At 53.7% G+C, this 11,145-nt stretch overlaps 1 long non-coding RNA gene across 1 annotated transcript; it reads left to right on the top strand.

Moving 5' to 3' along the window:
• The first annotated feature begins 8,498 nt into the window (after positions 1 to 8,498).
• On the top strand, positions 8,499 to 10,449 carry LOC140625606 (uncharacterized). The gene is made up of 3 exons (XR_012024957.1): positions 8,499 to 8,657; positions 9,013 to 9,094; positions 9,931 to 10,449. It is a non-coding gene; the product is annotated as an uncharacterized lncRNA (long non-coding RNA).
• Positions 10,450 to 11,145: the final 696 nt, after the last annotated feature.

Below are 11,145 nucleotides of genomic sequence, written 5' to 3'. Positions count from 1 at the left end.
GGCAGAGGTTGAAGAGGGTCAAAGTAGTCAAAACACAAGGTAGACTATCGCTCCTTTTGATTTATGTTATTCCGCACGCCTTAGAAAAAATAAAATTATAAGTCTCCCTGAGACTTTCTCATTGAGAATGAGGCATTACTAATTTATTTTCAATAGACTCCCAGTTTTCCGAGCTGGGAGGAGCGCTGTGGGTATTGTTTTCAGGGGAGGAGGCCACCGCTCGACCTCAGAGGGGCTCCGACGACGGGGAAGCTTCTCGCAAAACTGACGGTCCTTCCCAGCAACCGCACAGTGACCGGCGGCACAGCCGTGGCACCGACCTGGGGTGCGGTGGCCTCATCCTCTCATCTAATTCTGCGAAACCCTAAGGAGCGAAACACACAGAATAGATCACCCCTTCTGACAGCGGAGGAAGCCGAGCCCGATGGGAACCTCGTGTCCGGAACACACATCAGCCCACCCGGTAGGTGCTGGGACTCAGAGGCGTACTTGCCTTCCGGTGACAGAAGATCGTCAAGCACAATAACTACAAGTAACATCTGCTTACGTGGAGACCAAGTGGATGCTGCGGAGAAAATGAAGTAGACGAGGCGGGGGGCCGGGGGTTGAGGACCTAGAAGGCCAATAGCAGGTGTCAACAGGGGGAGTGACACGTTTGGGTTTACCTTCTTCAAAGTCCAAAAAGGCAGCAGGGCAGAGAATCAGCAGGTCCACGGGGGAGCTCGGGAGGTGGTGAGGAGGCAGTGACCGTTGTCCGGGCGCCACTGGGCCGTGGCTTGGGCCAGCGGGGTGGTGGCCGTGGCCGTGGGGGTGAAGGGCCAAGGTCTGTCCTGAGGGGAGGGCATCTGAGAGGGATCTCTGGCTTCTACTCTGGGGCCCGTCATGCAACAGAGCCCGGCCTGCGGTCACAGCCTGACACCGATGCACCCGAATCCCGAGCAAGCTGCTCCTCTGGGTGGCAGGGGGACAAGGACGGGGTGCTGGCAGTGGAGGTGGAAAGCAGGGGTTCTGGAGAAAGCGGGTGCCCGGTCCAGGCGCGGGTGTGTGCATGAGCCGTGCTACACTTTACCGCCGTCAGCTTTATTTTCCCTAATTCACCGGGCAAGTTCACTGGCAGCCCACAGGTCTCTGTTCTTTCCTTAAGCTCCTCTGGCCTGTGGCTTTGGTCTCTGCAGCTCTACTGAAACGCCCCTCTTGAAGGCCATGGTCGCCATCGTCCCCCCACGCCCACCCCCCACGCTGTCGGAGCTGCTCCAGGATGGATGTGCCAGACATGGGAGCTTTGCGACGTAGCAGGGATCTCGGGAGGTGCTGGGCGCTCACCCACGCGGCCTCGTGAGACGGATTCTGCTATAGATTGTGACCCCTGTGGGCAGAGGCCGGGATGAGGTTTATGTGGACGGAAGAGCAGCCTCCCATCTGGTTTCTGAAGCGACCACAGCTGCCCCAGAGCCTGCCTCCTCTGAGAGGCTTGACACGAACAGGTGCAGCGGGGGGGGGGGGGGGGGGGGAGGGGGCGGTCCCAGGTAGGCCTCAGGTAGAGCTGCCCAGTGTCCTCCACCGCGGAGATAGATGTGCGAGGCAGGCCAGGCCCCGGGCGTCCTCAGGGCGAGCTCGCCGAGTCCCCGTGGAACATCTTCTGAGGGTCCCCGTCTGCGCTGGGCTCTGGAGGGAGTCCAGGGACTAGGGGAGCAGAAGGGCTGACCGACCAAGGTCACACTCTTCTTGGGGACACAGTAGACAACGCTTCGTATTCTCACCTGCGGTTCAGCGTGACTCTGTAGCTAAATGTGGTCAGATGAAGCGTGGGCAGCGGTGCCAACCTGTAAAACGCAGCCTTGGAGCATCTCAAGCTCCTTCTTCCTCCACTAGCTGGACATAGTAACACAAAGTAGAGGCACAAACCAGAGGGAGCCCGGGTCCCTGAAGGACCGTGGGGACGGACACCTCCCGAAGGCTGCCTCGCAAGCAAGAAATCAGCATCTTCTGTGTTGAACATTTGGATGTTGGTTCTACTTGCTCCGTGGCTCCGCTCGCCCCAGTAATCCAATTCCTGCTCCCGGGGAGTTTGCAATCCCATCAGGAGACAAGCCTCGGTCACATGAGTTCGGGAACAATGGTAGGTGGCTTTCAAGAGGAGATGGGTAGTAGGGTTTGGGGTTTTGGTTCTGAAGTCATGGGCCACTTTGCCATCGAAGCCCTTTCCTGGAAAAGTGGAAAAGGGTCAGACGGCGGAGAAGGCACTTCTGGCAGGAGGACATCCCCCCAGGGGCTCGCGGACAAGGCCTGAAGCAAAGGTGATGAATCATGGTGATTCCCCTTAGGGAAAGCGACGGGGCCCCTGAGCACCTACCTTCGGCTGTTATGGGGCCACGATCCGAACGCTCCAGTTCCCTCTCTCTGACCTAAGGCGTCTCTGAAGTTCCCGAGGAAGGGGAGCCCCTGTCCCAGCACCAGGCTAGGACCTCACCTGCTGTCCGGGCCTCAGGAGAGACAGCCTCCCCGATCGGGGGCTCCATGAGAGCAGCACCCCCGTCCCCAGGCTGGTGAGGACCGCGCTTCCATCCGTGTCTGAGCAGGCTCCCGGCTGAGGCTCCCAGGTGCCCGCGGAGACCCAGGTGCGGTCTGCGGAGGCCTCATTCCCAGCTGGGCCAGGCAAGCTCTGCCTAGGTCCCCCTCTTCCCGAGACGCCCCGAGACGCCCCAAGGCAGAGCGCCCCCCCCCCCGCCGGGGACCCGGAATCCAGGGCGGAGGTCCTGCCCGTCCTCCTGGACCCCTGCGGCTCCAGACCCGCAGGGCTGTTCACCGTCCCTGCCCCTTTGTCGGGAAAAAACAGATGCTCCTGCCGCTGGTTCTGCTGCTGCCTACACCCCCTCCCATACCCCCGAACCCCCGTAACCGCACCCCGTGAAGGTGCTGCTCTGGGCACCCCCACACACGAGCAGCACAGCGCGGGCATCGACCCACTTGGCTTCTAGTGCTGCTTTCACTAGTGGTGTGACCTTGGCCTTCCTACTCCCCTCTCCTCCCCACCCCTGAACCCCGTTCTTTCATGACCGTTCCATCCATCACACGTTTTCGTTCAATGGACACCTGTCGTTCACTTTGTAGGTGTTGTTCACTGTTGAGTCAAGTAGTGTCCTAGGTGCTTCGGTGGGTGGTTTCCATTCTCACCTTGTCTTTCCTGGAGCCAAACTGCCTAATTTTTTTAAATTTATTTTATTTTTATTTTATTTTATTTTATTTTATTTTATTTTATTTTATTTTATTTTATTTTACTTTACTTTACTTTATTTTTATTTTTATTTTTATTTTTATTTTTAATTTTTATGCAGGTGATTCAGGTCACCCGTACCCACAGCCTCTCGGTACAATTTCCCCACCAGGTCAAACACATCAGGTCCCCGGCTGTAGCCGTCTCTTCTTGCCCCCGGACGCATCTCCCGTGCAGTCGTCCGACGTCCAGCCTGGCTCCTCCCTGGAGTGACCACACAGCTGGCAGCCGGGGCTTTCCTTCACCACCAACCCGGGGATTTCCTTCACTTCTTTCAGACCCCGGATCCCCAGCGTCCTGGAGCTTTTGTCTTTTCTGTTCTGCTTTAATATCTCTTTTGTTGGGGCACCAGCCCCAGCAGGTTTCTGATACTGTAGTTACAGAGTCTGAGTTCAGCGGGCAGGACAAAGACCTTCCCACTGTTTTCTCTTCTGAGAACATCCCCCCCCCCCAACAAACAAACAAATAAACAACAAAAATAACAGCAGATAAATGAAAGAAGAAGAATGCCAAACAAAAACACAAGCTCCGCTTTTGACAAAGTGAGTGGACGGCCGCAAGCCAGTCATGTAAAGGATGGGCAGGGAAGGGGAGAGACCTTGTTCTGCTGCGTGTCTGTGGCCGGGACCCCAGAGTAGATGGGAAGACGCCCCAAAGATGGGGTAAAGTCCCCAGGGGAGTAGTTAGGCTCTCCAATCCGCACCCATGAGGCCTGCGACCTCCTCCTCGTCCTTTTGGGAGATGGAAGGATTCACAACATGCAGGGATCAGCAAACCGGACCCACCTGAGAGCTCTGCAAACGCAACCTAATTTAGGGGGATTGGGAGAAAGCCTGTCACTAAACCCCCAGCTCCTTTTCCCGTCTGGCTCACAGAGCAGAGGCAGGTCGAGGCCGCCTTTTCTTCATGCTGTGCGACGTCTCTGAATTCAACACACACGTAGATTCGTGAAACTCACCACCATCGGGACATAGTCCCAGCCCCATCGCCACCAAAATGCCTTCATGTTTCCGCTTTGTAGACATACCCTCCCCCACCACTGACCCCTGGGGACCACTGATCTGGTCTCCATCACCGTATTGTGTCTCTCAAAGAATCCCGGCCACATGGAATCATGGAGCATGTAACCTTTAGAGACGAACGTCTTTCACTTGGCACAACCTTGGAGATTCACCCCAATTTTGCAAACTTATTGCATGTGTTAATACGTGCTTCTCCGTTGCTGAGTGGTGTCCCATTGTATGGGCGTGTCATAGGGTGTGTATCCGTTCTTCCTTTGAAACCCATTTGGGTTGTTTCCATTTTGGACAATTCTGAAAAATTCTGAATTTTATTCTGAATTATTCTGAAAAATAATACTACAAACATTTGTATACAATTTTCTTTGTGTGTAAAGACAGATTTTTATTTCACTTGGGTAAGGACCCAAGAGTGGAAGTGTTGGGTCACATGATGGGTGTAGGTTTGACCTAGGAAAATACCTAACCCTTTCCTGGAGGGACTGTACTTTTTTTCACCCCCACCGGCAACATATGAACATTCCTATTGCTAGACCTCGTCAGAACTTGGTATTGACAGGAATTTTTATTTATTATTATTATTTTTTTAGCATTAGCCATTTTATTTGGTGCATAGTGATACCTCACCATGGTTTTATGTCATATTTTTCTAATGGCTAATTATGTTGGACACTCCTCATGTTCTTATTTCCATCCTTATATCCATCGGTAAAGTGTTTCCTGATCCTTTTAGCCCATTTTTTAATCGTTCGTTTTGATACTATTGAGTTTTGAGAGTTCCTTGTATATGAAAGATGCAAATTCTTTGTGGTAATGAACAGTTGATTTGCAAATATTTTCTCTTTTCATTCCCTTTACTGTCTTTTAGACAGCTAAGGTTTTAAATTGCAATGATGGAGACGATCTCCATCAATATGCACTTATTGGGCACCTCTCGTATGCAGCTCCCTGTTAGGCATTGGGCTTTAGAAGACCTGTGGGACTTGGGGATTGAAGAATCATCTGATGAGGTCGCTGCCCTTCCTCCAGGGAAGATAGTGTCTGGCTTAGACCCGAGCCCTTGGAAGGGCTTGGGACTTCCTCAAGTTTTGTGTCATCAGCTCTTCTCAGCCCCAGACCCTTCCATATGTCACGGAAGCCCGTCCCTCTACCCAAGCCCTGGTCTTCCACTTCCCCACCGAGGTCAGGCTCGCCTGTCCTTCAAGACCCGCTTGGATGGTCCACCAAGCCCGATGGCTTCTCTGATCTAAAACTTGTGTTTCTTTGTCTGGTGCCTTCTTTGAGGACATCACTTTTTCTGCCACTTGGTTGGGTTTTAAGAGTTAAGTCTTCTACATGAAGCATGTAGAGATGCGTGGCACAGAGCCTATTAGAAAATACGGTGTTTGTGCAAGTCGCTGTGAAAGTAGACATGTCCCCACACCCTGAGAGCCCATGAACTTAAGGCTCCCCCCACTCCCAGATTCTTCCTTAGAAGCCAGGACCTACCAGCAGCCTCGGCAGGGTGTTTGCTGGGAGAATACCCTCAGGCAACATCTCAGTACATCTTCCTCCTGAAGACAGCATCCTTCTCCAAGGGTGGCCACTGAGGGCGGGATGGCAGGTAGCCTGGCAAGCCAGTAGAAGGAACAGTTTCTGAGTAAGAGGGGCTTTTGGTGGTTCCAACGTCCCACCACAAAATCATAGGCCAGTCTCAGCTCCTGGTTCACCGGAGGGCCCAAGGCTTCCTTTTCTAGAATGAGGCCAACCTGGCAGCAATCTGGGTTCTGGAGTCAGGCTTAGCAGGCCCCGTTCCCACGTGTCGGTTCCTAACGGGCAACAGCTGTAGCTGTGGTTTCTCCTAAGCCAGTGATTCATGTCTTTGCTCAGAAACGATAAGCAGAACAAATGTTTACTTAGACGGATAACAGAGGGACCGTTGGAAAACAGGAGACTGGCAACTGGAAATATTTTGCTGCGATTTGATCCATGACAATTAGTTGGAATTAGTCATATGGTTCAAACTGGCCAGGCCTCTGGGCCGGAGGCAGAGTGAGGGTTGGGCGGGGGGCGGGGGCCGGGGGTTGGACGCAGATCGCCTCCCTGGAAAGGCAGCGCTAGTGGCAAAATGGAACGCGGAGAGGGAGCCCGAAAAGTTCACTCAGACCTTGTCAGGGTGACTCTTCCCTGCCTGAGTGACTTTCCCCCATCAGCTGCCGTATTTGCTGCCTGATTCAAATCTCTTGCCCGGAGGAGCCGGAAAGAAGAGCAGAGAGAGGGGGAAACTCTACGCGCACAAGGCTGGAGCCTCTAAACCCCGTGTCACATTTTTTTGCACATCCCGAAATTTACGAACACATTTTAATTTTCTGTGCATGTGCAAGGGAGAAAAAGCTTTAAAAAATTCAAACGCAAAAAAAAAAAAATTCAAAAACGCCCACGATAATAAATTTTAATCATTGGGACAGTGCTATATACTGTGATTCATCTAAGACAGAAGCATGTACCCTAAAAGAACAAGCCTGAAAACAGGGCTGGGGAGCAGGATTGTCAGTCTAAGTATGTTGACATAACTTCAGGCTCGTATCCTATTTGATGCACATACAGCATGGACTACTACGGTCGGCCTCGGATGCATTATTTAGTAGATGGATCATAAATATTTCTACAAAAAAGGAGAGAAGACAGATATGTAATTCAATTTTTTTTTTTTTTTTTTTTTTTTTGCCAAAAAGAGAGAAACGCTGTGTTGTGAAAAACTTCTGGGCAGGCCATGCTTTGCAAACACCAGGGACGGAAAGCACACGTGAGGCCCCAAATTGACTCCCTTCTTGACCGAGGTCAGCATCTCTAATGTCCGTTGTCATCGAGGCGAGTCCAGAAGGGTAATTAAAGTCCCCCGAGGGGAGTACCCCATTCCCTGTTGGAACCACCAACGCCATGCAGAGCAGGGAATGAGGCTGGTTTTTTGGTTTTCGGGTTTTTTCTTTTTTTTAGATTTATTATTTATTTGAGAGAGAGCACGCGCATGCGCCCTTGGGAGTAGGGGAGGAGGGTGGGGGGGAGAAGCAGACGCCCCGTAGAGCGCAGAGCCCGGCGGGGGGCTCCCGACCTGAGCGGAGACCAGGCACTGGACGCGCAGCTGGCCGAGCCCCCGGGGCCCCTGGCACAGCCCAGAGGATGAGAACCTCCCAGCATGGAATGAAGTGTGGAGACGTGCCCCCCTCCTCGTCCCCCAGCGCTCCTGCTGGGAGGCTCCCTCCTGGGCACTGGGCAGAGGTGGGGAGTTGGGGGTGACCCGGGGCGCTGCCCGCTGCTGCCCTTCGTCCTGGGTCCGGGCAGGTGTGGTCTGGAGGGTGCGGCTCTCGTGCAGCGCCTTGGTCGGCCTCGGAGGCAGGCACTTCTGTGATAGCCTCAGTGCATGGCATTTGGGGGGCTTATAAGCCCCCTCCATGTCCCTTCCACTGGCCCCCAGGCCCAGGGAGAAGGCCTTGGGCCAGACCCCTGAGGCAGGCGCCGTCGGGGCTGTGGGGACTGGGGTGCGGGGCTTGTGCCTGGGAGCTGCGGGTGCGGGAGGCGGTCAGGGGCTTTCCTGTCGTGGTGGCAAGAGGAACGGGTGCTCCTGGGGTTGCTGCCCGGCGCTGGCCTGTCCCCGGTCCGGCCATGCCGTGACCAGGTCCCCGGGGCCCAGTGTAAGCCCCGGCCAGACGTCCGGCAGGCCTGTCCAGGGCGTGGCGCTGCCGTCTGTCCTGCTGGTCATCGCCCTGGCCGTGCGAGAGCCGCCACATGTCCTCTGGGCCCAGGGCAGAGCAGGAGGCTGGGCGGCCGGTGGCGACAGGGGCCTGGGCTTCCCGAGGGGCATCCCCAGCCTGGGCCCCTCCAGCACCTGCTCCGGGGGTGGGGCCCCCCCAGCGCCCCCCGCTGCAGGTCCTTGCCCGAGGGGCCTGGCTTGGCCTCTTGGACCACAAGCCTACCATCCATCAGAGCCCTTCCTCCCTGGAGCTGCCCCCCAGCTGCCCCCGAGCCCCGCTCTGTCTACACCGGCAGCCCTGTCTCTCCAGCTCCTACCGGCCCCCTTGGCTGGGCCCCCAGGCGGCGGGGCCACGGAGCTCTCAGGCTGCTGTGCTCTCAACACGTCCCCCCAGAACTGGCACAGACCCGCCAGCCTGTCAGGGTGGGGGCAGCATTTGCTTATTCATCCGCCCGTGATCCTGGGTGTTGGTTGTTGTTAAACAGCACGTGTCATTTCTCTGGAGTAGATGGCGCCCAGCTGGCCGCATACACGCTCGCAGTCAACCGACCGTCTGTGACGCTCTGTGGCGCATGAGTCCAGGCCCGTGGCCCTTGCCGAGGACTGTGTCCCGAGCCACTGGCGTAGGTATATGGTAGGTGCGCGGCAAGTCAATGGATGTACTCGTCTCATATGCGGGGTTCTTTCCCGTCGTTCCTCCCAAACCTTGACCTTCGTGCCCTCAGATGTGTGGCCGTGACTCACATCCTCCTAGAAGCCATTTCCCAATGACCTTAGCAGAAAGGGGGAAAAACAGGTCAAGAATTATCCAGAACAGGCACAGCATCCAGTGGGAATCCAGTTTTTTTTTATTACTGAATATTTTGAAGCAAAGCTGTGAATTTATTGTTTATCTTACCAACTCATTATAATTATAATTTATGTTATTACCAGTTATCCTGTGTCCTGTTAAACAATGCCAAGAGTGGTTTTTCTATCATCATTCTCAGAAAGCATCCTTTGTTTCTGGTTGCATGGTGTTCCACGATCTGGGTCTCTTACATTCATGGGAGCATCCTGCAGCAGTGGACGGTAAGGAGTTTTAATTATTTTGCAAAAAAAAAAAAAAAAAAAAGTAGATGCGTGACAATGTTCTTGTATATAGATTTTCGTGAGTCTTTCTGATTGTTTTCCTGGGAAAAATCTCAAGCCTTTTGTTGGTCCGCTTGGGTAAGAGACTTTGTGCTGCTTGGGCCGTGTGCCTGGTAGGACCTCTGCCTGGAGTGGCGGGGGGGTGGTGGGGGGCAGCTCTGCTGTTTTCTGGAGAATGACGCTGCCGGGAAAGCAGAAAGGAGAGGAGTGAGGGCTTTCTGGTGATGTCGTTGAACGCCTGGGTCCAGCTCTACCTGAATCTGAAAAGTCCCTTTGTCTACCAATATGTTTCATCTAATTTAATTTGAGAGCCACCAAAACTTGTGTCAAGCAAGGGATGATGTGTGCTGTGCCAGGGCCGGAAGAGGTTGGGGGCCACGCACCCCGTACTCAAATGTCTTCTTGTAACCACAGGTGGCCAGTGAGCCTCTGATTAGCATCCATCTGAGGGGCCTTGAGACTCACTATCCTTGAAGTCGGTGCATTTCTTTTTTTTTTTTTTTTTTAGATTTTATTTATTTATTTATGAGAGATGCAGAGAGAGAGGCAGAGACACAGGCAGAGGGAGAAGCAGGCTCAATGTGGGGAGTCTGATGTGGAACTCGATCCCGGGACCCCCAGGGTCATGCCCTGGGCTGAAGGTAGATGCTCAACCACTGAGCCACCTGGGTGCCCCTAAGTCAATGTATCTCTTTGCTGAAAACGCTGAGTGTTGGAAAGCTCCCTCTCATATTTGCCAAAATATATTTCCCTGCACCTTTTCCTTGCTGATGAAGGTCAGAGAAGGCGAGCATTCCTACTGAGGACGTTGAGTGCTAGTGGCCCCCGCCTGTTCCGCCGACGACGAGGGAGGTCAGCCCCCAGTCACAGTGTGCAGTGCCGGCCCCACGTCCCACCAGAACCGGCACACAGAGCCCCACGTTAAAGCGTGATGCAGCAGCACGTTCCAGACCCCTCGGCCTCAGTATCCCTCCTTCGGGGTGGGCTGCGACAGAGGGAGCTTATTCAGCATGAAGCCGCCTTATCTACAGTTTAGCAAATGTCTGTGGAGTCTTTAAAGCCATTTCTATCATAATAAAAATATTTTAACTTATAACCTCAGGAAGAGATAGGCATGGGAGTCTTTATAAAGCTCAGAAATCCAGATGAGCATAATTTGAAGGTAATTTGAATCGTAATGAGTATTTTTTTAACGTAAACAGGCAGAAGGAAAAACTTGCCGGGTTCTGATGTAGAACACACACCCAAACACGTCCTTTGATGGAAACATGGGTGTCACGGGAGGACAAAATGGTGCGGATGCTAATGGCAGGGGAGGGAGGGAGGGGGCGCTGCTATGGCCGCAGGTTGGAAGTTGCAGCCACAAAAGGAAGGCAATCATCGTGCTGGGCGGTCCGTGGTCACCGCAGGTCGAGCCCCTACATGGAAACGAGGACGAGAAGTGGCCGGTGGAGAACAGTGACCGAGTCTTATAAAACCCTATAGGACAATGAGCCAGGAGGGAGGCTTCTCAGGGTCAGGAAGGTTCGCGTATCCCCAAGCTCCAGGCGTCTGTTCTCCGCCCGACACCCACACTTGGATTTACCCAGTGGGTCGGTTCACTCCCCCATCCTTCGTACTCACATGCATTCATTTGGAAGGAACTTTTATAGGGACACCCGGGTGGCTCAGCGTTTGAGCGTCTGCCTTCAGCTCAGGTCGTGACCCCGGGGTCCCGGGATCGAGTCCCGCATCGGGCTCCCCGCAGGGAACCTGCTTCTCCCTCTGTCTGTGTCTCTGCCTCTCTCTCTCTCTGTATGTCTCTCATGAATAAATAAATAAAATCCTAAAAAGAAAAAGGAAGGAGTTTTATATCATGACCATGGATGTAAGAACCTGACCACTTGCCTAGAATGAAACGGGCACAAGAGGACATTCTGAAATGCTAGCTAGAAACTTCTGCTTACCTAGACTTTGAGCTTTATGTGTATCCCCTTGTTGGAAAAGGTGGG

The sequence above is a fragment of the Canis lupus genome, chromosome 1 (assembly GCF_048164855.1).
Source record: "Canis lupus baileyi chromosome 1, mCanLup2.hap1, whole genome shotgun sequence".
In the NCBI taxonomy this organism is placed as follows: domain Eukaryota; kingdom Metazoa; phylum Chordata; class Mammalia; order Carnivora; family Canidae; genus Canis; species Canis lupus.
Note: the sequence above shows the minus strand (reverse complement) of the source record. Positions and strands in the feature narration are given on the sequence as shown.